Genomic DNA, 20,750 nt, shown 5'->3' on the forward strand with positions numbered 1-20,750 from the left:
GCTCGGGTCATGATCTCACTGTTGGTGGGATAGAGCTCTGTGCTGTCAATGCAGAGCCTGCTTGGGATTGTCTCTCTTCCTTCCTCGCTGCCCCTCCCCCCCTCTCAAAATAAATAAATATAAACATTAAAAAAAAATTCAAACTCCTCCTGCTCCTGCCCTCCTAGCTCACCTTGCCCCTTCCCTGCTGCCTGGGACTGGCTGTTTTTCTCAGCACCTTCAGACACACAGAACCCCCTGTGCAAATCAGACCCCAGTCAGAGAGGCAAGAAGGATGCCACCCACCTCTGATGGGAGCACCCCCCGCCCCTGTTTCCTCTCCACCCCACCTCTTTTTCCCTCTTTCACCCTCCTCTTTCTTTTTAGTTATTTATTTTGAACTCTTTTTGATAAGCATGTTTTTCTGGAATATAGTTTGGCACCATGACACCTGAAACCATATTCTTTGTCTGTCTTGTCTAGAAGTAATCCAGAGGAGATGTGAACAGTGACACTTGAAGCGACAGGAATCTATGATATATTAGGTTTGCTTTGGATGTTTGTTAACTGGATGGATAGGTAGGTGTGTGGATAAGGGCATGAATGAATTCACACTAAAAGGAAAAAAACTTCAGGAGCACCTGGGTGGCTCAGTCGGCTAAGTGTCCACTTTGGCTCAGGTTGTGATCTTGTGGTTTGTGAGTTTGAGCCCCGCTTCGGGGTACTGACAGCTCAGAGCCTGGAGCCTGCTTCTGATTCTGTGCCTCCCTCTCTCTCTCTGTCCCTTCCCACCCCCTTCAAAAATAAACATTAAAAAGAAGTTTTTTTAAAAGGAAAAAAATTTCAGCCCAACAGGTGTTCTGTTACGTAGTACAAAGGAAAGAAGGGTAGTTATCCTGTGTTTTAATTTATGTAGTCAAATAACGTGAATAATTGAGGCTACAAGTGGAATGTTTGGGGTCTGAGTTATCTAGATGAATCCTAAACATAGGCTAAGTAATCTGCTATATAGTAACTGTCAAATAAGCCCTGTAGTTTGTGCTGTATAGATAATAATAATAATAATAATAATAATAATAAACACATCTGTTCAATTGGCAACCTTCCTAGTTTGAGTGTTGGGCACCATTTGACTCTGAAGTTTAGAAAAATGACAGTTCCCGTTTTATTTGGGTGTTTTGGCATTGTTTAGTCACAGCCAGCCAGAATCCTCTTACATGTTGACCTCTACCTGCAGTGGCCACCTCTCCCCTCTGCACACAGGAGCTCATTGGCACTGCGGAATCAGAAGCAAACGGCATCTGCCCTGGGAACAAAGCTCCTAGAAACTGTCCTCCCTGCCGGTGCCTTGCTCTGGCCTCCCCTGGATGCCAGTGACTCCCCTGTCCAAGTCACTGAGTTCAGTAGATGCTTCTAGGCTTTGGTAAACCCGGCTGTTGATAACTGCCAGATCCCTACAATCTCCAGATTGACAGAACCGGTTGTTCCAGCCAATCCCTTTCCCGGCCCTCTGGGTCTTGCCTGTCTGCCTCCCTGACTCTCCCACTTTCCCACACTTTCATATAAGTCAGCAAATCTTTAAGAACAAATAGCTGTATGTAAATAGGAGGGCTAGATTATGAGCTGTATTGGTTATTTGGAAATCTATGCTCTGGGCCTGCTATCTCTTGAAGTTTTTTACAAGTCTGTTTTGAAATTTCTAGACATACGGTTGATTTATATTTGTCGTTGGCTTTTTTTGTGGTTGTTTGGCTATCATTTTGTTGTTCATTTCTTATGTTATTGCACTGTGGTGAGTGAAGATGGTCTGATTAGTATCTTTGGGTGGGGGGATATGTTAATATTTCCTTTGCAGCTGATCCTATGGTCAACTGTGTGAATGTGTATTCTCTTAAAATGCATGGGACACCTGGGTGGCTCAGCTGACCAAGTATCCGACTTCAGCTCAGGTCATGATTTCATAGTTCGTAAGTTCGAACCCCACATGGGGCTTGCTGCTGTCAGGCTGTCAGTGCAGAGCCCGCTTCAGATCCTCTGTCCCTCTCTCTCTGCCCCTCTCCTGATTGTGCTTTCCCAATAAATAAATAAATATTAACAAGAAATACAGTTTCAGGGGTGCCTGGGTGGTGCAGTCAGTTAAGCATCTGACTCTTGATTTCGGCTCTGGTCGTGATCTCGTGGTTTGGGAGTTTGAGCCCCGTATCGGGCTCTGTGCTAGTGGCGCTGAGCCTGGTTGGGATTCTGTCTCTCCTCTCTGTCCCTCCCCAACTTTTGCGCGCGCGCTCTCTCTCTCAAAATAAGTACACAAAAACTTTTTAAAAATGCAGTTCTGAATGTTTCTATTAGATCAACCTACTGTGTTACCCAAATAGTCATTATCCTTATTTTTAAAAACTGAACTGCTTAATATTTTGGTTTCTTAGAGAAGCAAATTGAGTCTCCAGGTAGTTTTTGGTGAGTTTCTCCTTGTACTTTCAGCAGATTTTACTTTACACATTTTGAATCTATGTTGTTAGATGTAAAGAGCTTTAAGACTATTTTACCTTTTTGTTGTAGTGTTTGTCAATATGAACTATTTCCTCTTAGTTTTCTTTCACTTTGACTTCAACTTTATTATGTGAATATTAATCGATATGTTATTAATATTGCTATATCTTGATATGTTTGTATATTTTCCAGGTATTATAAGTTGATCAAAAAGAAGTCACAGGGCCTCTGGCTTGCCTAGTCAGTAGAGCATGCGACTCTTCATTTCGGGGTTGTGAGTTTGAGCCCCCTGATGGGTGGAGAGATTACTTAAAAAAAAAAAAAGATGCCAGAATAACTCCTTCCCTTCTCAAATCCATACCCCTTGCAGTGTGACTTTGCAACTCCTCCCATCAAAGGTGACTGTGTTTTCTCACCCATGGCACATAGCTGGAGTTTAAAAATCTCGTCTAGGGGCACTTGGGTGGCTCAGTTAAACATCTGACTCTTGATTTCGGCTCAGGTCATGATCTCACGGTTTGTGGGATTGAGCCCTGCGTGAGGCTCCATGCTGACAATGCAGAGCCTGCTTGGGATTCTCTCTCTCCTCTCTCTCTGCCCTTCCCATGCATGCACTCTCTCTCTCAAAATAAATTAATTAATTTAAAAAAAATCTCCAGACTGAGAGCCTCTGTTATTTAATAGGTAATCAACTCTTTCATATTTGTGTAATTATTGTTATGTTTGTACGTACTCCTGCCATCTTATTTTGGGTTTTCTAATTGCCATGCTGTGTTAAGTTTCCTATTGCTGCTAAAACAAGTTACTACAAACTTAGAGGGGCTTACAATGACACACATTTATTATCTTACAGTTCTGTACATGAGAAGTCTGAATGGGTCTTGTGGGCTAAAATTAAAATATTGTCAGAGCTGCATTTTTTTTCTGGGGACTAGAGGAGAGAATCTGTGTTCCTTTTCTTTCCCAGCTCCTAGAAGCCACCTGTGTTTCTAGGCTCAAGGCCCTTCCTCCATCGCTAAAGGACATCACTCAACCCTCTGCTCTCCTTGTCATATCTCTCTCCCTGTGCTGCTCCCGCCTCCCTCTTTCCCTTATAAGAACCTTTGTGATTACATTAGACCCACTCAGATAACCCAGGATAGTCTCTCCATCTCTAACCTCTTAATATAATCACATCTGCAAAAGTATCTTTCATCATGCAAGGTGACATAATCACAAATTCTGGGGATTAGGACGTGGAGGTCTTTGGTGGGGGGGGGGTGGATGGGAGCGTGGGGCATTATTCTGTCTACATACATCCCTTTTCTTTGTGTTTTCTTTTCTTTTCTTTCTTTCCTAGTTTATCAGGATGCTTGTGGCTGCGAGTAACAGACACCCCAGTTAAACAGTGGCTTAACCAACAGAGAGTTAAAGAAAGGCTCATGTAACTGGATACCCAGTGGGAGAATGAGCCTGTGACTAGTGGTGTCATCAGGGACCCTGATTCTTTCCATCCCTCAGATCTGCTATCTGCAGCAACAGCTTCATCCCAAGGCTGCTTCCTTGAGGGGTCAAGGGATGTAAAGTATCCATAATTTTTCCTTTAGACCAGAGGTTCTCTACCTTGGCATCATGGACATTTTGGGCTGAATAATTGTTGCAGAGGGCTGTCCTTTGCACTGTAGGTTGTTCAACACTTCCATGGCTTCTCTCTACTACATGCCAGAGCTCTTCTCCATTGGGACAACCAAAAATTTCTCTAGACATTGCAAAAAGTCTCAGGGTGGGAGGCAGGCAAAATTGCCCGCAGCTGAGAACCAGGTGTGTTTACTGGTGATCTAAGGCTCACATGTCCACACCTGAACCAATTATTGGGGCAGAGGGAGTAGATACTCTGTTTTAGTTAATTAAGATTTGTACTTGAAGCTGGAGATGGAGTAGGCAGCCCCCAGAGTCTGTGGTCATGGGGGAGGGGTGGGATCCTCACACAAAACTCTGGCTCTTAACTGGAAGGTAGTAAATGATGCTTGGGAGATAGCTAGTCATGTCTACAAATCTGGCTTTTGATTATGTTTTCTTGGATCCATTTCTCCTTCTACATTCTATTCCTATGTATCTACGGGTTGTTCTTTAAAGACATGCACTGATTTAAATTTGTAGATTTCTAATTATGTGTATTATTTTTTTTAAGTTTATTTATTTTGAGAGAGAGCAGGGGTGAGGCAGAGAGAGAGGGGGAGAGAGAATCTCAAGCAGGCTCCACGCTGTCAGCAAGGAACCTGAAGCAGGGCTTGAACTCATGAACTGTGAGATCATGACCTGAGCCAAAGTTGGGCATTTAACCGACTGAGCCACTCAGGTGCCCCAATAATGTGTATTGTTAAACAGCATCTATATCTACCCCTAGAACCTAAGACAAGAACAAAGGAATCTGGGCAAGTTTTAACTTCCTTCTGGAATTCCCTACTGGCAACTTCTTTGTTGATTTTGTTTAGATCATTATTTAAAAATTTTATACAGGCAATACTTAGATGTCTTAATGTTTTCCTAATGTATTAACTTGCTATTATTTCTTATATTGCATACATTTTGGGGGGAATTATTCTTTGTGTATTTGTGTGTGTATGTGTGTGTCATTCTTCAGATCTGGGAAATTCTTGTGGTTTCTTTTTTAATTTCTTTTTAACATTTATTCACTTTTGAGAGTGAGAGAGACAGAGCATGAGTGGGGGAGGAGCAGAGAGACAGGGAAACACAGAATCAGAAGCAGGCTTGAGGCTCTGAGCTATCAGCCCAGAGCCTGACGTGGGGTTCGAACTCACAGACTGTGAGATCATGACCTGAGCCAAAGTTGGACGCTCAACCGACTGAGCCACCCAGGCACCCCTTGTTTGTTTTTTTTTTAATTGTTTCTCATCAATTCTATTATCAGTTTCTGAAAAATTTTTTTGGTGAATGTTAGAATTTTTAGATCTTATCTGCATGTCATTGAACTTTTCTTTCTTTTCCCCATTTCCCTTTGTTCTGCATTCTGGGAATATTCTGCCTAATCTTCCAGTTTACTGTTTTTCTATTTAGTTGTAGTATTCTACTATTCAGCTCATCTGCTGAGTTTTAAGTGTCAATGCTTTCATATTTTTATTTATAAAGACTTTATTATTTTAAAAAATTTTGTTTTTTTTAATTTTTGAGAGAGACAGAGACAGAGTATGAGTGGGGGAGGGGCAGAGAGAGACCCAGAATTTGAACCAGGCTCCAGGCTCTGAGCTGTCAGCACAGAGCTGGATGCGGGGCTTGAACTCAGGAACTGTGAGATCATGACCTGAGCTGAGATCAAGAGGAGGACGCTTAACCAACTGCACCACCCAGGCACCCCTAGAACTGCATTTTAAGAGAAGAGTACACATTCACAAAGTTGACCATAGGCTCAACTACAAAAGAAATATTAACACATCCTCCCTCCCCAAAATAATAATCAGACCATCTTCATTCATCACAGTGCAATAAAATAAGAAATGAAGAACAAAATGATAGCCAAACAACCACAAAAAAAGCCAATGGAGGTAAGAGAGGGTGTCTTCAAGGATGGGGATGGGGGAAGCAGAGACTGCCGGCCTGTGGCTCCCCAACTCCACACCCTGGGCCTTTCCCTTAGCTTCCCTGTCACCTAGGGTTTGGCAGTTACCTGGATCTTGCAGAATCAGCTTTAAAGTGACCCCATCAGAGATACCAACACCAGAAGCTGTTGTGTCCTCTGAGGTCAGAGTGTCTTTTTTAAGTTTTATTTATTTATCTTGGGTGCCTGGGTGGCTCAGTCGGTTGAGTGTCTGACTCTTGGTTTTGGTTCAGGTCATGATCTCGCAGTTTGTGAGTTCAAGCCCACATCAGGCTCTGTGCTAACAGTGCAGAGCCTGCTTGGGATTCTCTCTCTCTGCCCCTTCACTGCTTATGCTCTCTCCCAAGATAAATAAAACTAAAAAAATGTTTACAATTGGGGCGCCTGGGTAGCTCAGTTGGTTGAGCATCCAACTTTGGCTCAGGTCATGATCTCACAGTCAGTGAGGTCGAGCCCCGTGTCAGGCTCTGTGCTGACAGCTAGGAGCCTGGAGCCTGCTTCAGATTCTGTGTCTCCCTCTCTCTCTGCCCCTTCTGCAATCTCTCGCTCCCTCAAAAATAAATAAACATTAAAAAAGTTTTACAGGGGCGCCTGGGTGGCGCAGTCGGTTAAGCGTCCGACTTCAGCCAGGTCACGATCTCGCAGTCCGTGAGTTCGAGCCCCGCGTCAGGCTCTGGGTTGATGGCTCCGAGCCTGGAGCCTGTTTCCGATTCTGTGTCTCCCTCTCTCTCTGCCCCTCCCCCGTTCATGCTCTGTCTCTCTCTGTCCCAAAAATAAATAAAAAACGTTGAAAAAAAAAAAATAAAAAAAAAAAATAAAAAAGTTTTACAATAAAAAATTTTTACAAAAAACCCTACCTTATGACCCAGCAATTCCACTCCTGTATTTACCCCAAAGAAATGAAAACAAAAACCTGTGCACAAGAATGCTCTTAGCAGCTTTATTTATGACAGCTTTAAACAGGAAATAACCCCAGATGTCCATTAATAGAATGGCTAAACCATGTGTTGTTAACCTTAAAAATAAAAACTCCCAGTTTATTTTACCAGCAAAAATGGCTTTATTCAGGAATAAAAGAGAATAACAATCTGGGACAAACAAGCTGAGGCAAAACCATAGGCAAGTCTGGGGAACGATGGAGAGAGGTAGACTCTTTTAAGGAGAAAAGGCATAACTGGGGAAGGCTGTTATAAACTAAAAGTCCATTGGAGAAAACTGGGTGTTCCAAGTATGGGGGGTTCTCATTGGCTAACCTGTTGCCTGGGGATGAGGAAAAAATCTCTCCCTTTGGCTGGAGTAGTAGAGTGTATCTACATGCAAGGTCAAGTCCACATAAGGTCAAGTCCATCTCTTCCTATTGGGTCTACAGTTAACTTTGTGTGGTAGGGCGTGAGAGGTCCCCCTGCAGAAACCTCCGGGCTCCATTTTAGTGAGGTTTCCCAGTTATTATTTCTCACATTTCACCCTTTCGATCTTTCCTTGAGAGCATGATTGATCAATAGTAAAGTTCTTTATATTTAGTGTTTTTTTTCCTCTCAGCTCCAAGAAGAACCTTTCCTGGTTGTCATGTCTTAACGTCGGAGGCAAAGTGCATAGCAGTTGGAAGTCACTTAAGCCACACTGGAATAACAGGGAAGGTTAGAAGGAAGAAACTCTCAGGCACTTTTCATTGGAAGTCTGTATCTTCCTTTCTGCAAGGGCACCTCCTTTCTGCAAAAGATTGACAGACAAGTATGGAATTAGAAGCAACACAACAATTCCAAACTCTACGTTGGTTTAAAACCAGGACCCAAGGTCTGAAAGTAGCCAACTGAAAATATTTATTGGTGCTTATCTGGGCTTAGGGAAGTAAGGTTTCCCCTATGAAGGCAAACCCGAAGTCATGTATACCTCCTGGAGGTCCCCTCTTAAAGTGACTATGAGGCAAAATAATGAAATACTGTGGGAGTGCACTGAATGAAAAAACAGAGCACATTTGGGAAGATACAGCATAATGTATAAACACAAAGCAACAGCTGATGAACTTTTTTGCAAGAATAGCAAAACTTCAAAGGTATATTAAGGGAAAATAACACTGTTACTTCAAAAGAACTGTTTAGAACCATATGTGTTATTCAGCAGTAGTCTGTAAAGTTGTAAATTCAGAAACCATGAATTGGGGTAAGAATCCAGAGTCAGTTAATAGTTCAGATAAAAGACTATCATGAATTCTGAATCTTCTAACCCTTCAGAATTGCTCACAGGATTATTATGTGGCTGTTTATGAAAAGCTCATAATCAAAGGTTTCCTCCTTTTGCAAGACATTGGGAAATGCAGACAAAGGGCATTTTCTTTCCACAACAGGATAGAAGCAACAGTGTGAAAAGGTGTATAGGCCTGGTCCAGACATCTTGAGAAAGCCATCTGTCCAGATGTTGTCTGTTTCAATTCTGAGAAATCTTTACTTTCAGGTCACCAGATGGTGGGTGTGCAGGTCGAGCTAGGGTTTGGTGCTTTCTTTACATGTGTCACAAAGATCCAAGAGTCTATTCCCTGGAGTTTGGTGGCACAAGGATGGTTAAAGGGGACCCCGTGACTATTTCTGCAGTGGCCTTAACTAAAAGGGCAGTGGCAGGAATGGCTCTCAGGCAAGGGATCCATAGAGGATATCCAGTCAAGTTGTTGGCTATAATCCTCACAGGGCGGTGATGGTCCCTGTGCTTTTGGGTGAGCACTCCAAGGGCAGTTCGTTCCCTTTCGCATACAAAGAGGAAAAAGGGAAGTTGATAATTAGGATTCCAAGGGCAGGGAGTTTTGCTAGACCTTTAAAGTCCCAAAGGCTATGTCATCCCCCTCTTTCCAAATAACAGGGATAGGGATGTTGTTTTTTAGTAAAGCACATAGAGGCTGAGCCATATGAGAGAAACTTGGAATCCAATTGTGATAACAGCCAGCCAGTTCAAGAAATTGCTTAGTTTTAGGTTTGGGGAAATTCAGGAAGCCTTGGAATCTACCTGGACCCAAATCTAGTCCTTGTTCTGAGATCAGGTGTCCTAAATAACTGAACCTGAGTTTGAACAAACTGCAATTTTTCTTTGGACACTCTATGTCCCTTTAAAGCCAAGAGTTTTAACAAGAGTTTTAACTCTTCTGGTGAAGAGGTTTGAGAAGGCGAGCAGAGAAGCAGGTCATGAGCATATTGAAACAAATTAGAGCCTGGAAAAAAATGTTCTATCATCCGAATCAGCCTTTAAGTTTTGTGAGAAATGGGAAGGAATCTCTGTGTAACCCTGGGCCATTACTGTCCAGGTGTATTGCCATTCTCCTCAAATGAAGGCAAAGATATCGGATGTCCTTATCAACAGTGATACTAAGATGCACTGTATAGGACAATGATAGTGAAAAATTTGCTTTCAGTGGGAATGGATGTCAGTAGTGGATGAGGATGGGGAACTGGATGCCAAGGGATAACAATGTTACTTATTGCTTGGAGGTCATGGGCAAACATCCATCCTTGGCTGTTGGGTTTTCTCATGGTAAAATAGAGTTGTTACAGGGACTAGTACGGGGGATAATCAGGCCCCAAGTCTTATAACCCTCTGTTGTGGACTTGCTGCTCTGAAGGGCTTCCTTATTTACAGGGTATTGATTAATTCTAGAGAGTGGTTTCGAGGGACCTATTTGAATCTTGATGTGAGGTGCACTGTGGATTCTGCCAATATCAGTAGATGATTTTGCCCACAAAGAGGGTGGTAGCTGATCCAAAAGGAACAAATGATTACTGTCCTCAGACTCAGCTATAGTGCCATCAGAGACAGAGCATAGAAAAGATGCCGAAAGGTCATTCATTTCCTTTTGTTCGCTAATTTTGTTACCACTGTCAAATTCTAGAATTATTTTTCTCTTTTGGGAGAAAGAAATTCTGGCATGATATTCTTTTATTATTATCATAATATATATATATATATGTTTATTTTTGAGAGAGACAGAGTGTGAGCGGGGCAGGGGCACGGGTAGAGACAGAGGGAGACACAGAATCCAAAGCAGGCTCCAGGCTCTGAGCTGTCAGCACAGAGCCCGATGCGGGGCTCAAACCCACAAACTGTGAGATCATGACCTGAGCCAAAGTCAGATGCTCAACCGACTGAGCCACCCAGGCGCCCCTGGCATGATATTCTTCTAAGAAAGCTCAGCCCAATAAATGAATAGGCGCTGAGGAACCCAGGAGAAAAGGGTGTGGATCTCTCAAAGGACCTCGGCAAAAGGGAATGGGTTCAGAGATGAGAATCTGTTGAGGTTTATCAGAGAACCCCCAGTATTTGAGCTGCTTTTTAGTGCTCTGAGGCACGGGCTGCTTTACAGCAGTGGAGTTAAGCACAGAGTGTAGGTCTGGTGTCAGTAAGGACAGAGAGGGATTCATTCCCAATCTGGACTGTAGTTTTTCCCAGCTGATTAGGAGGGAGGAGATGAGCACAAAGGTAAACTGCCTTGTGTCTGTAGGCAAGAAAGATGGGGGAGGGGCAGAAGAGGTCTCAGAAGCCCCTTTTTTTCTTTTTGTTTGTTTGCCTCATTTGGTTTATAAATTGTATCTTGGAGGCTATTTTATTTTATTATTATTTTTAAACTTTTCAAAACCCACAAGGTAGGTTGTTTCTTATTTATTTAGCTGTGGTCATGGAGACTATCCCAATTTTCCATAAAACCTTCTTGATCCTGCTGCAGGCAGTATCTGGCATGAAAGATTCAAAGTGCCTCTAGACATAAGGACCAGAGGGTTTTTTGTTTTGTTTTTTTAAAATCATAAACCATGATGCTAGGTAAGTTTAAATGGGAACATTTGACATGGTCAGATGAAAGATACCAAAATGTCAGGAGAGAGGGATTTTAGATTCCTGATAGCATTTGGAAGCGTCAAAATACCAATTAAAACAGGAATCCTATTCAGTCCTATTCAGTTTTGTCGATTTTAGAACCATGGTTGTCCAATTCAGCTTTGAGAAAGTTAAAGTTTGGGAGATCAAAAGTTCCCTATAATATAGGCCATTGAAGTTTTAAATCACTTCTGGTTAAGTCAGTCCATTAATCTGTAAGTGTGCATGCAGAGTGTGCATAGTTTTTAAACATAAAACCGGCTGGATTCCCAGTAAGGGGGGTGCCCTCAAAGCATTTTGATGACTGGAATCCCATTTCTTACAAGTTTTTCAGGAACAGCCTGGTTCCAGAAGGAATCAGACAGGGGCTAGCTAGCAGTGTCTGAAGGACCAGTCCAGTTACAAACAGGATTAGGACCCAAGGCTATGGCAGTTCCAACAGGCACAGTTCCCACTTCACCAGTTCGGTCCCAAGGGGAGTAGGAACAAAGGCCAACACAGTTCGAGCTGGCACAGCTCCAAAGGGAACAGTTTGATGCCGAAAAGGAATCCAACCAAAGGCCAAACTGTACTCCCAAAGATTAAAAAACAAAACAAAACAAACACCCCCCCCCCCCCCCCCGCCCCAAACCAAAACACTTACCCTCCAACCCCAGAGAAGGCGAGAAAGCAGTGAGCTGCAACATTTCCGTGGGTACCGCACCTATTTGCTCACCAGCCCCGGGAGCCCTGGGGTGGGGGTGAGGGTCTTCTCTGGATGCCACCTCTGATCACCAAGTAATATTAACCTTAAAAATTAAAACTGCCAGTTATTTTACGAGCTGATCACCAAGTAATATTAACCTTAAAAATTAAAACTGCCAGTTATTTTACGAGCTTATTAAGTAATTAAAGAGAACTGTAATCCGGGACAAAGAAGTTGCACCAAAACCACAGGCAGGTCCGGGGAAGAGAGGAGAGGTACGCTTTTTTAAGGAGAAAAGGGGTCAGTTGGCAAGGCTGTTAGAAACTAAAAGTCCATTGGGGTAAACTGGGAGTTCCAAGTATGGTGGCTTCTCATTGGCTGAGCTGTTGCCCCGGGGACGAGGAAAGCACAGTCCTTTGGCTGGAGTAGTGGAGTGGTATCCACTAGCCCCGTCAACTCGCGTCTTCCTCTTGGGTCTGCAATTGACGGCTGCGTAGTGGTGTAGGAGAGCTCCCCCTGCCGGAACCTCCACACTGCATTTTAGTGAAGTTTCCCGTTATTTTTCACAGTGTATACTTGTAAAGGAATTTTGAAGCCAGGCAGTTCCTGGCTGAACAGACATATAAGTGAAGATTGTTTTCCTCCACTTCCTTGTCTTTCTTCAGCCTCACAGGGTAAGCTTTCCTACAGGCCCCAACACTTTGACCTAAGGATAGCCCAGAGAGGAACTGCAACCCCAGAGTTCTGTGGCTGCCTCTGTTAAGACTCTCCCTTCCTCCTCTCAAAGGGAAGACACCATCATCATCTGTGCTTAGTCTCCTTAGAGACTGCCCTCACATACCTGGTCCAGTATGTTTGGGTTCAACTGTTGACAGAACTGACAGGAGAACCACCCATCTTCTCAGCAGGAGGGTTTGGGGCAGCCAGGGGCCCCAGCACCCCTGGGCCCCAGTTTTCATCTCTCTAGCGGCCCTAGTTCTATCTGATCTTTCCTATATGTCAAATTAGGACCCTTAGCCACCATCACGCAGGGGCTCTGTGAGTCCTGAGAAGTGCCTTCTTGAGGGTGATTCTTGAGAGGCCCCGTTCTAAATGCCAGGCACTGTCATGGCCCTCCTACTCCAGTGGCCTTTTGAGCACCCTACTCTATAGTGTCAAGGGCATGGATTCTCAAATCACACAATCTGCATTTGAATCCGGTCTCTCCTATTTACTTAGGTGACCTCACCGTGCATCAGTGTCCTCATCTGTAAAAGGAAAATATAATGCTACTTACTTCATAATACTGGCACGGGAATGACCACAGTTAATAAGGTGTAAAGTTCTCAGAACAGTGCCTGGCACATGGTAAGCACTGTAGAAGTGTGTTATTTTTTCCAACCCAACACGTATTCTCTGTATCCTTTGAAATATTTTGTTTTCAAATGACAAGTGAAAGAAATAACAAATGCATCCTGTATGAGCCTGGATCCAGAAACCACACCAGGAATTTGAACAGAGAGAATTCAGTATAAAAAATTGTTGCTCTCTCAGGTCCTCTTTTCCAAGATGACCAAGAAAAGAAGGAACAATGGTCGTGCCAAAAAAGGCCTTGGCCACGTGCAGCCTATTCGCTGTACCAACTGTGCCCGTTGCGTGCCCAAGGACAAGGCCATTAAGAAGTTCGTTATCTGGAACATAGTAGAGGCCGCCGCGGTTAGGGACTTTCTGAAGCGAGTGTCTTCGACGCCTATGTGCTTCCCAAGCTGTATGTGAAACTACGTTACTGTGTGAGTTGTGCCATTCACAGCAAGGTAGTCAGGAATCACTCTCGTGAAGCACAGAAGGACCGAACACCACCACCCTGATTTAGACCTGCCAGTGCTGCCCCATGACCTCCACCAAAGCCCATGTAAAGAGCTAAGTCCTTAAGGATTGAAGAAAAACTGTTCTCTGGAAAAATAAAATCAAACAGAGATTATACTTTATAAATAGCAAAAAAAAAAAAAATTGTTAACCAGTAGACAGGGAATAACCACTGAGGGGGGTAAATGGAGATTTAATGAATACAGGAATAGGGATAGAGGGAGAGCCACCACCTCCAGAGATGATGTAGAAAACCCATGGAAGGAAGGAACTTGGAAGGGGCCCTTCCTCCCGCCAAAGCTGAGACTCATGGTAGTGGCCTACTGGACGGCAGAGAAATTTGCTGAGGTGCAGCAGGCTAGGGTTGACAGGCAGGAGTGTGTTGGGGGACAGCAAAATCTCACTGAGAAACCACCCAGCTGTGTGCTTGAGGAGCCAGAAGAAAAACACTGTCCACTCACTGACAAGGTCTAAGGCAGCACTGGCTAACAGGATCGCAGAGCAGGGCGAGAAAGGCGTATTTGGGGCAGAGAAGCACTTAGTTAATAACAGGCACACCCCCCATCTATGTTCTCAAATTTAAAAAAAGTTAATAAGGAATCTTTCTTATTTATGATTTATGTATTTACAGCAGTACAAAGGGGACTAGGATTAGGGTGGCCGTGTGTTCTGGCTGTCCATGACAGTCACATGTCATGCTCATTGATCCAGTATTATTATCTTTTTAATGTTTTTTTAAAATTTATTTTTGAGAGAGAGAGACCCCGAGTGTGAGCAGGGGAGGGGCAGAGAGAGAGGGAGACACAGAATCTGAAGCAGGTTCTGGGCTGTGAGCACAGAGCCAGATGCGGAGCTTGAGCTCACAAACTGTGGGATCATGACCTGAGCAGAAGCCAGATGCTCAAGCTGGCTGAGCCACCTAGATGCCCCCCTGACCCAGTATTATTGGCAGTGACCCTCTTGCTCTCAGAAATGTCCCTGTTTGGAGGATGAATTCGTGCTACCTCTTGAAGTGTCGTTTTCTATTAAGCTACTCCCACAGATAGTGGCAGAGGTACAATACACACACACACACACACACACACACACACACACGCACACACACACATCTGCTTGAAGGCAATGAAGAGCTACTGAGGCAGTCCAGGTATTGAGGGGCCATGACTTCAGGGAGAAGAGAAGTACACTGAGGTGAGTGTGACACCCTGAGAGCCTTCCCCACCCCCCCAAGCATTGGCTGGTCTGTAAGTGGGAGGAACCAAGAGGCGGAAAAGCTGGGCAGAGAGCAGTAGCAGTTCTCAAGACTAATATATGATTAAAAAAAAAGTACGTCTGAGTCTGTCTAAAAGAGCTCTTTTAATAAGTATATAATAAAAAGTCTAAGTAATATGAAAGTACAGCATCATAGTTTAAATGGCAGGATTTTTTCTTTCTTTTTTTTAAGTTTATTTATTTTGAGACAGAGAGAAAGCACGACTGGAGGAGGGGCAGAGAGAGAGAGAGAGAGAGAGAGAGGAGAGAGAGAGAATCCCAAGCAGGCGCTGCACTGTTAGCGTGGAGCCCTATGTGGGGCTGGACCTCACCAGCTGTGAGATTGTCACCTGAGCCGAAGTCCAACGGTCAACCAACTGAGCCACCCAGGAGCTCCTCCTTTCTTAATGGTACATAAAACAACAGTATATTTTCCAGTTTAGGGCATCTTAGAGTTGATGAAATACTTATTCCCATATACAAGTGTCTCTATAGGGCAGATTCTTAGAAGCAGAAGCACTGGGTCAAAGGATACATGCATTTGATAGATCCTACCCAACTGTCTTCAAAACAAAACAAAACAAAACAAAACAAGTGTCCATTTCCCACACTTTTACCAACAATGGGTGTGAGCAGTCTCTGAGTTTCCTCTCATCTGATGGGCTCTTACCATGTCTTTCATTTCAGCTTCAATCCAGAATGAAGGGATCTGTGTTTCCCCAAATTATCATGCTCCACTGCTGCATGTAACCGGTTCAGTCTGCCTCATGCTTCCCTCGAGTTTGGGCCTTGGGCCTTTCTCCTCCTAAGGTAAAATAAAGGGTCATTTCCCCAGGTGGTGCTGGGGAGGATCATGGACTAGTTAGCACAGGAGGGGATCTCAGATGCTGCGTGATCCCAGAGGTTCAGAAAGGCAGTCAAGATGGTCCACACTTGAGGTCTGCACTTATAGGTGGCAGTGGCATCTTTCAAACTTGTAGTCTGAAAAAAAATATTCTTCATACAACCTCTTGCCCCATGAAAATGGGATCACTTTGGGAGCCTCCCAATGCATGCTGACCAGCACCCTGCAGCAGCATCCGAACACCAGGTGTGTGTGCAAATGACTCAGCCACTCTGGTGGATCCTCTATGGGTTTTGATGACTCCATGGCAACTTCTTGTAGTCATATACTGCTTAATATATTGTCATTATGGAACACTGGCTAAAAACGTAAAATGTGAAGTTCGCTGAAAGAAAGTAAATGAAGAACATTAACATGAAAATTCTACAATGTGACTCAAGATGATCTTTGTTCACCAGACATGCAAATTGGATTCAGCTGACCAAAATGTTTATCTGGCTCATCCTGATATCAAAAACCAAAGCCAAAAAAGAGGAAATAGAGTGACCATTAGATCCAATACAGCCTTTCATTAGTAGGAATAAACATGAGCCAGACCCACTAAAAATGGTGCTTGTATATTGCAGCCTGAACCCTTCTGTTTTATCTCATTGTTTAGACATGAAAACAAGAAAGTAATAAAAATAAACCAGTTTTTTTAAGTGCAAAAAGCATAAATTCCAAACATGCATTTAGAAAAGCAGTTTTTTGCCTATTTTTGATGCTACAATGAGTTATTAAATTTCATACATTTTAATATACATTTGTCCCAATATCAAATGATAAATGTTTATTTATTTATTTATTTATTACGTTTATTTTAGAGATGGAGAGCATGGGAGAGGGAGAGAGAAAGAATCTTCAGCAAGCTCCATGCTCAGCACAGAGCCCAGTGTGGGCTCGATACCACAAACCTGGGATCATGATCTGAGCTGAAATCAAGACATGGATGCTCAATGGACTGAGCCACCCAGGCGCACTTATAAATGTTCTTTTGAAAGTTATTTGTTAAAAGCACTGTTGGTGGGAATGCAAACTGGTGCAGCCACTCTGGAAAACAGTATGAAGGTTGCTCAAAAAGTTAAAAATAGAACTACCTTATGATCTGGCAATTGCACTCCTAGGTATTTACCCAAAGAATACAAAGATACCAATTCAAAGGGACACATGCACTCCGATGCTCATAGCAACATTATCTACAATAGCCAAATTATGGAAACAGCCCAAGTGTCTATTGACTAATGAATGGATAAAGAAGATGTTGTGTGTGCGCGCGCGCACACACACACACACACACACACACGCGCAGCGCGCGCTGCGCGCGCCCCAGGATATTACTCAGCCATGAAAAAGAATGAAATATTGCCATTTGCAGCGACATGGATGGAGTTAGAGAGTATTATGCTAAGGGAAATAAGTCAGAGAAAGACAAATACCATATAATTTCACTCATATGTGGAACTTAAGAAACAAAACAAACAAGCAAAGGGAGAAAGAGAGGCAAACCACAAAGCAGACTCATAACTACAGAGAATAAACTGATGGTTACCAGAGGAATTAAAACAGGTGATGGGGATTTAGGAGTGCACTTGTTGTGATGAGCACTGGGTGATGTATGGAAGTGTTGAATCACTATATTGGGTGCCTGAAACTAATATTTACATAATTTATATAATTACGTAGTAAATGGAAATAGGTTAAGACTAGTCTTTATATTATAGACATTGCTTGAGATTATTTTAAAGTTATACATTTGTCCAAAATAAATTTTATTCTAAAAAGAACTTTACACATCACAAAAATTATTAAATGATTTAATAATCTCAAGGTGTTGGCAAGTATACACATGGTGAAAAGACTTCTCCAGTCAAAATAGGCTAGAAAGCTCTCATCTGGTCTAGATGTCTCAGACTATAGGTGAGGAAATTAAGGCCCAGAAAGGGTAAGAGATTTACTTAAGATCACTCAGCCAGTGAGGGTCAGAGCTCAGACTCTTAATTCATTGCTCTTCAGAGTCAGTCTGTATGAGTTTAAGTGATTTGAAGGTCCCAAGAGACCTTGCCTTGTTGTAACAATCTCTTGGGTAGCAGAGGTTCTGACACTGCCCCCTCCAGGTTCAGCACTGCCCTTACTAGGTCCTTCCTTTAGAGCCCCGGTTACCTTGGGAGCTAAGCTATTTTAGTTCCCATGCAACCAGGATCAGCCAAAATCTGCTGCACCAATGAAAGAGTAGATCCACGATGGAGGAATGGATCTATGGCCCACCAGGGCCAACTTGGCTGCCCAGAGTTTACCAGGTGGGCTCTTCTGAGGGACTTGGAGGGAGGAAGACCGGGCTAATGCTACTGCATTTGAGAAGATACTATGGAAATTAACCCCTTTCAATTTATTAAAATTTTTTTTAACGTTTATTTTTGAGAGACAGAGAAGGAGCGGGGCAGGGTCAGAGAGAGAAAGAGACACAGTATCTGAATCAGGCTCCCGGCTCTGATCTGTCAGGTCAAAGCCTGATGTGGGGCTCAAACTCACGAACTGAGAGATCATGACCTGAGCCAAAGTTGGATGCTTAACAGACTGATCCACCCAGGTGCCCCATCTCTTTCAATTTAAAATTTAAAAATCTAGGGGTGCCCAGCTGGCTCAGTGGGTGGAGTGTGTAGCTCTTAATCTCCAGGTGGTGAGTTCAAGCCCTGTGTTGGGTGTAGAGATTACTTAAATAAATTAAAAAATAAAATAGAATTTTAAAACTTAAAGTTATTCCCACCTCAAGGAAACCATGCAATTCCCTTAACAGCCTGTTCCAACTTATTTATTTCAAAGTCTCTCTCTCCACTGCCCTCGAGGTACCCTGGACTTGGCCAGGCATGCTCCTGGCCAATGTTGTAAACAGCTCTGCATCCCACTACCTGCCTGGTGCCTGGTGGGATGTTGCAAGGGTATTAACCATCCCCCTTTCTGAGCTCTTGCTCTGGATGTGTGTCTCTTACAGTTCAAAATGATTTGGAGAGTCTCACCTCTTTTCTCTGGGTAGGCACATGGTATTGAGCTTCCTATAAACATCACCTTTGGGAGGCCTCTGCCTTACACAGAAACTTTTACTGTCTCCTTATTCTAATAAATTCTGCTTGAATTTCAAGGCTTTTTACAATTCTACTGCTTGACACTGTCACCCTACCACAACCTGTTACTGTGGGCAAGTCACCATCAAAGTGTCTACATACCGGATCTCTATTCTGCCTCCCATCCATCACTTGTTCATACCGGTTCCCCCAGTCTATCATTACAGTGTTGTTGTTTGCTCTTCTGGTTCTGGTCAACCAAACGGGGTGACCAACAAGCCAACAGAGACCCAGGAGATAATCTAGAGAGGCAACCCTGGAGGAAGACACGGGGGGGGGGGGGGGGGGGGTGGTGGTATATTGTGGAGGTGGTTGCAGCTAACCCCCCAGGGCGATGCAGGTTACTGGTGGAATTAACAATTAGATTCAATAGGCACAGTACCTTTTGCCTGCAAAAATGTTTACATTTTAAATTCTTTTTAAATCAGAAGAAAAAATAAATACAATAATCATGATGTAACAATAAATCCAGCCTGGATTATATTTGTCTTTATTTTGCAGTAGTAAAATATTATTAAAATTTTTTTTTAATGGAGAAAGGGGTCCACGAAGACAAAGTGCTTAGTTATAATTCGGCTCTAGGGACAGTGTTACACTGTTTGGTTTTTAAAAAAGAAACGGATATGCAGATATTTGTATGAGACCTCTTGATTTTAAATATTAGAAACTAGTTTTAAAATTAAACAAATGTGTTGTGGCCCAACAAAACACGCGGGGCTTAGCCTGCACCCTCTCGAAGGCTCAGGCTATCGTATCCCCGGAATGCCTGTGGCTTGAAACAGTTTTGGGGACACGCCTTGTGCCTGCGCGCAGGATGCACAAGGGGTCGCGGAAAAGCTCCCGGGCAGACCACACTCTAATGCTGAAGTCCCCGCCTTCTCGGGTCCTGGAGTCCCCGCCGGCGGAGGCCACCCTCGGTTCAGCCCCAGCCTCGGCGCTGCCTGACCGGACAGCCCCCGCTGACTTCCAGGGCGGCGCGGGGAGTCCGGGCCACCGCCTCCCGCTAATTGGTCACGAGGGGCGGGGGGCGGCCACCAGGAACTTGCGGCCGACGAGCCGAGGCCGCCCGGCTCCGCCCCACCCCTCGGCCCGCGTCACCACCGCACAGAGGTCCACCCGCCGGCCGCAAGCCCGGCTCCTCGCGGGGCCCGCTCCCGGAGGCGAAACTCCCGGAGGACGCCGAACGTAACGCCGGGGCTCCTCCTCCCGCGCTGCCCAGCGAGGCAGGCTGAGCTCATTTCAACGGCCCACTGGCCTGCCCGTCACTGCCCAGCCGACCGGCCCTCCATTCCGGGGGGAGACCCTCGCAGAAGTCCCCGCTCACTCCGCCTAGGGCCGCGGGGCCCGCAGCTGCAGGGGGGCGGTTCGGGGCCCGGACCCACTCCCGCCGAGCCGCGAGCCACCAGTGCGCATGCTCCGTTGAAGCCCGCACCCAGCCCGGGTGAACCCTGATAGAGCCATCGCGAGGCCGGCTAAGCGGAGCTCCAGTGGCGCAATCGGTTAGCGCGCGGTACTTATACAGCAGTACATGCAGAGCAATGCCGAGGTTGTGAGTTCGAGCCTCACCTGGAGCACGACCCTTTTGGATACTCTCACCCCCCTTTTATCTCCTTGCCCAAAGGAAGAAGTTAGCCTCTCTTTAGCATTCTCAGTTGCCGTCTCTGCCTGCGTGCGCTGGTCGCTCCGCCGCAGGCAGGAAGCAGCTCGCACTGACGCTTCTTACCCGCTGTGCAAGCTACTTGTTGCCCCCACGCACCGTCCAGCCACTCGAACCCGGACGTCTGCACACTGCTTCTTTCTACTTCTCTTCCTAGGCCTTTTCTTTAACTGCATCTACTCCCCGGCCACAGTAGCGGCGTTGTGGACTGAAGATCCAGGGGCGCCGCACGGGTGGTGGGGCCCCGCCTGTACTTCGAGGTCAAAAATCTACTGGGCGTGCCCGAGCTCCTGGCGCCGGGAGGAGGTCCGGCTTCCCGTCTGCTGCCCCTCGCCTGGGGCAGAGTGGGGCGTGGCTCCGCGCGCCTTGGGTCGCGGGTCGCTAGCAGGGCGACTGCT

At 44.8% G+C, this 20,750-nt stretch overlaps 1 long non-coding RNA gene, 1 other non-coding gene and 1 pseudogene across 3 annotated transcripts; 2 read left to right on the top strand and 1 right to left on the bottom strand.

Annotated features, from left to right (window-relative positions):
* Positions 1-7,097: 7,097 nt before the first annotated feature.
* On the bottom strand, positions 7,098-20,648 carry LOC109275873 (uncharacterized). 2 transcript variants are annotated; one of them, XR_002084439.2, is made up of 5 exons: positions 20,452-20,648; positions 15,364-15,498; positions 11,756-12,844; positions 11,556-11,700; positions 7,098-7,771 (listed from the first exon to the last, which is right to left on the bottom strand). It is a non-coding gene; the product is annotated as an uncharacterized LOC109275873 (long non-coding RNA). The 2 variants fall into 2 exon arrangements; XR_002084428.2 differs by having other exon boundaries at positions 20,419-20,646.
* LOC109275805 (40S ribosomal protein S26-like) lies at positions 12,907-13,568 on the top strand (annotated as a pseudogene).
* On the top strand, positions 20,177-20,269 carry TRNAI-UAU (transfer RNA isoleucine (anticodon UAU)). The gene is given in 2 exon segments: positions 20,177-20,214; positions 20,234-20,269. It is a non-coding gene; the product is annotated as a tRNA-Ile (tRNA).
* Positions 20,649-20,750: the final 102 nt, after the last annotated feature.

The sequence above is a fragment of the Panthera pardus genome, unplaced genomic scaffold (assembly GCF_024362965.1).
Source record: "Panthera pardus isolate Hobbes unplaced genomic scaffold, ASM2436296v1 HiC_scaffold_25, whole genome shotgun sequence".
In the NCBI taxonomy this organism is placed as follows: domain Eukaryota; kingdom Metazoa; phylum Chordata; class Mammalia; order Carnivora; family Felidae; genus Panthera; species Panthera pardus.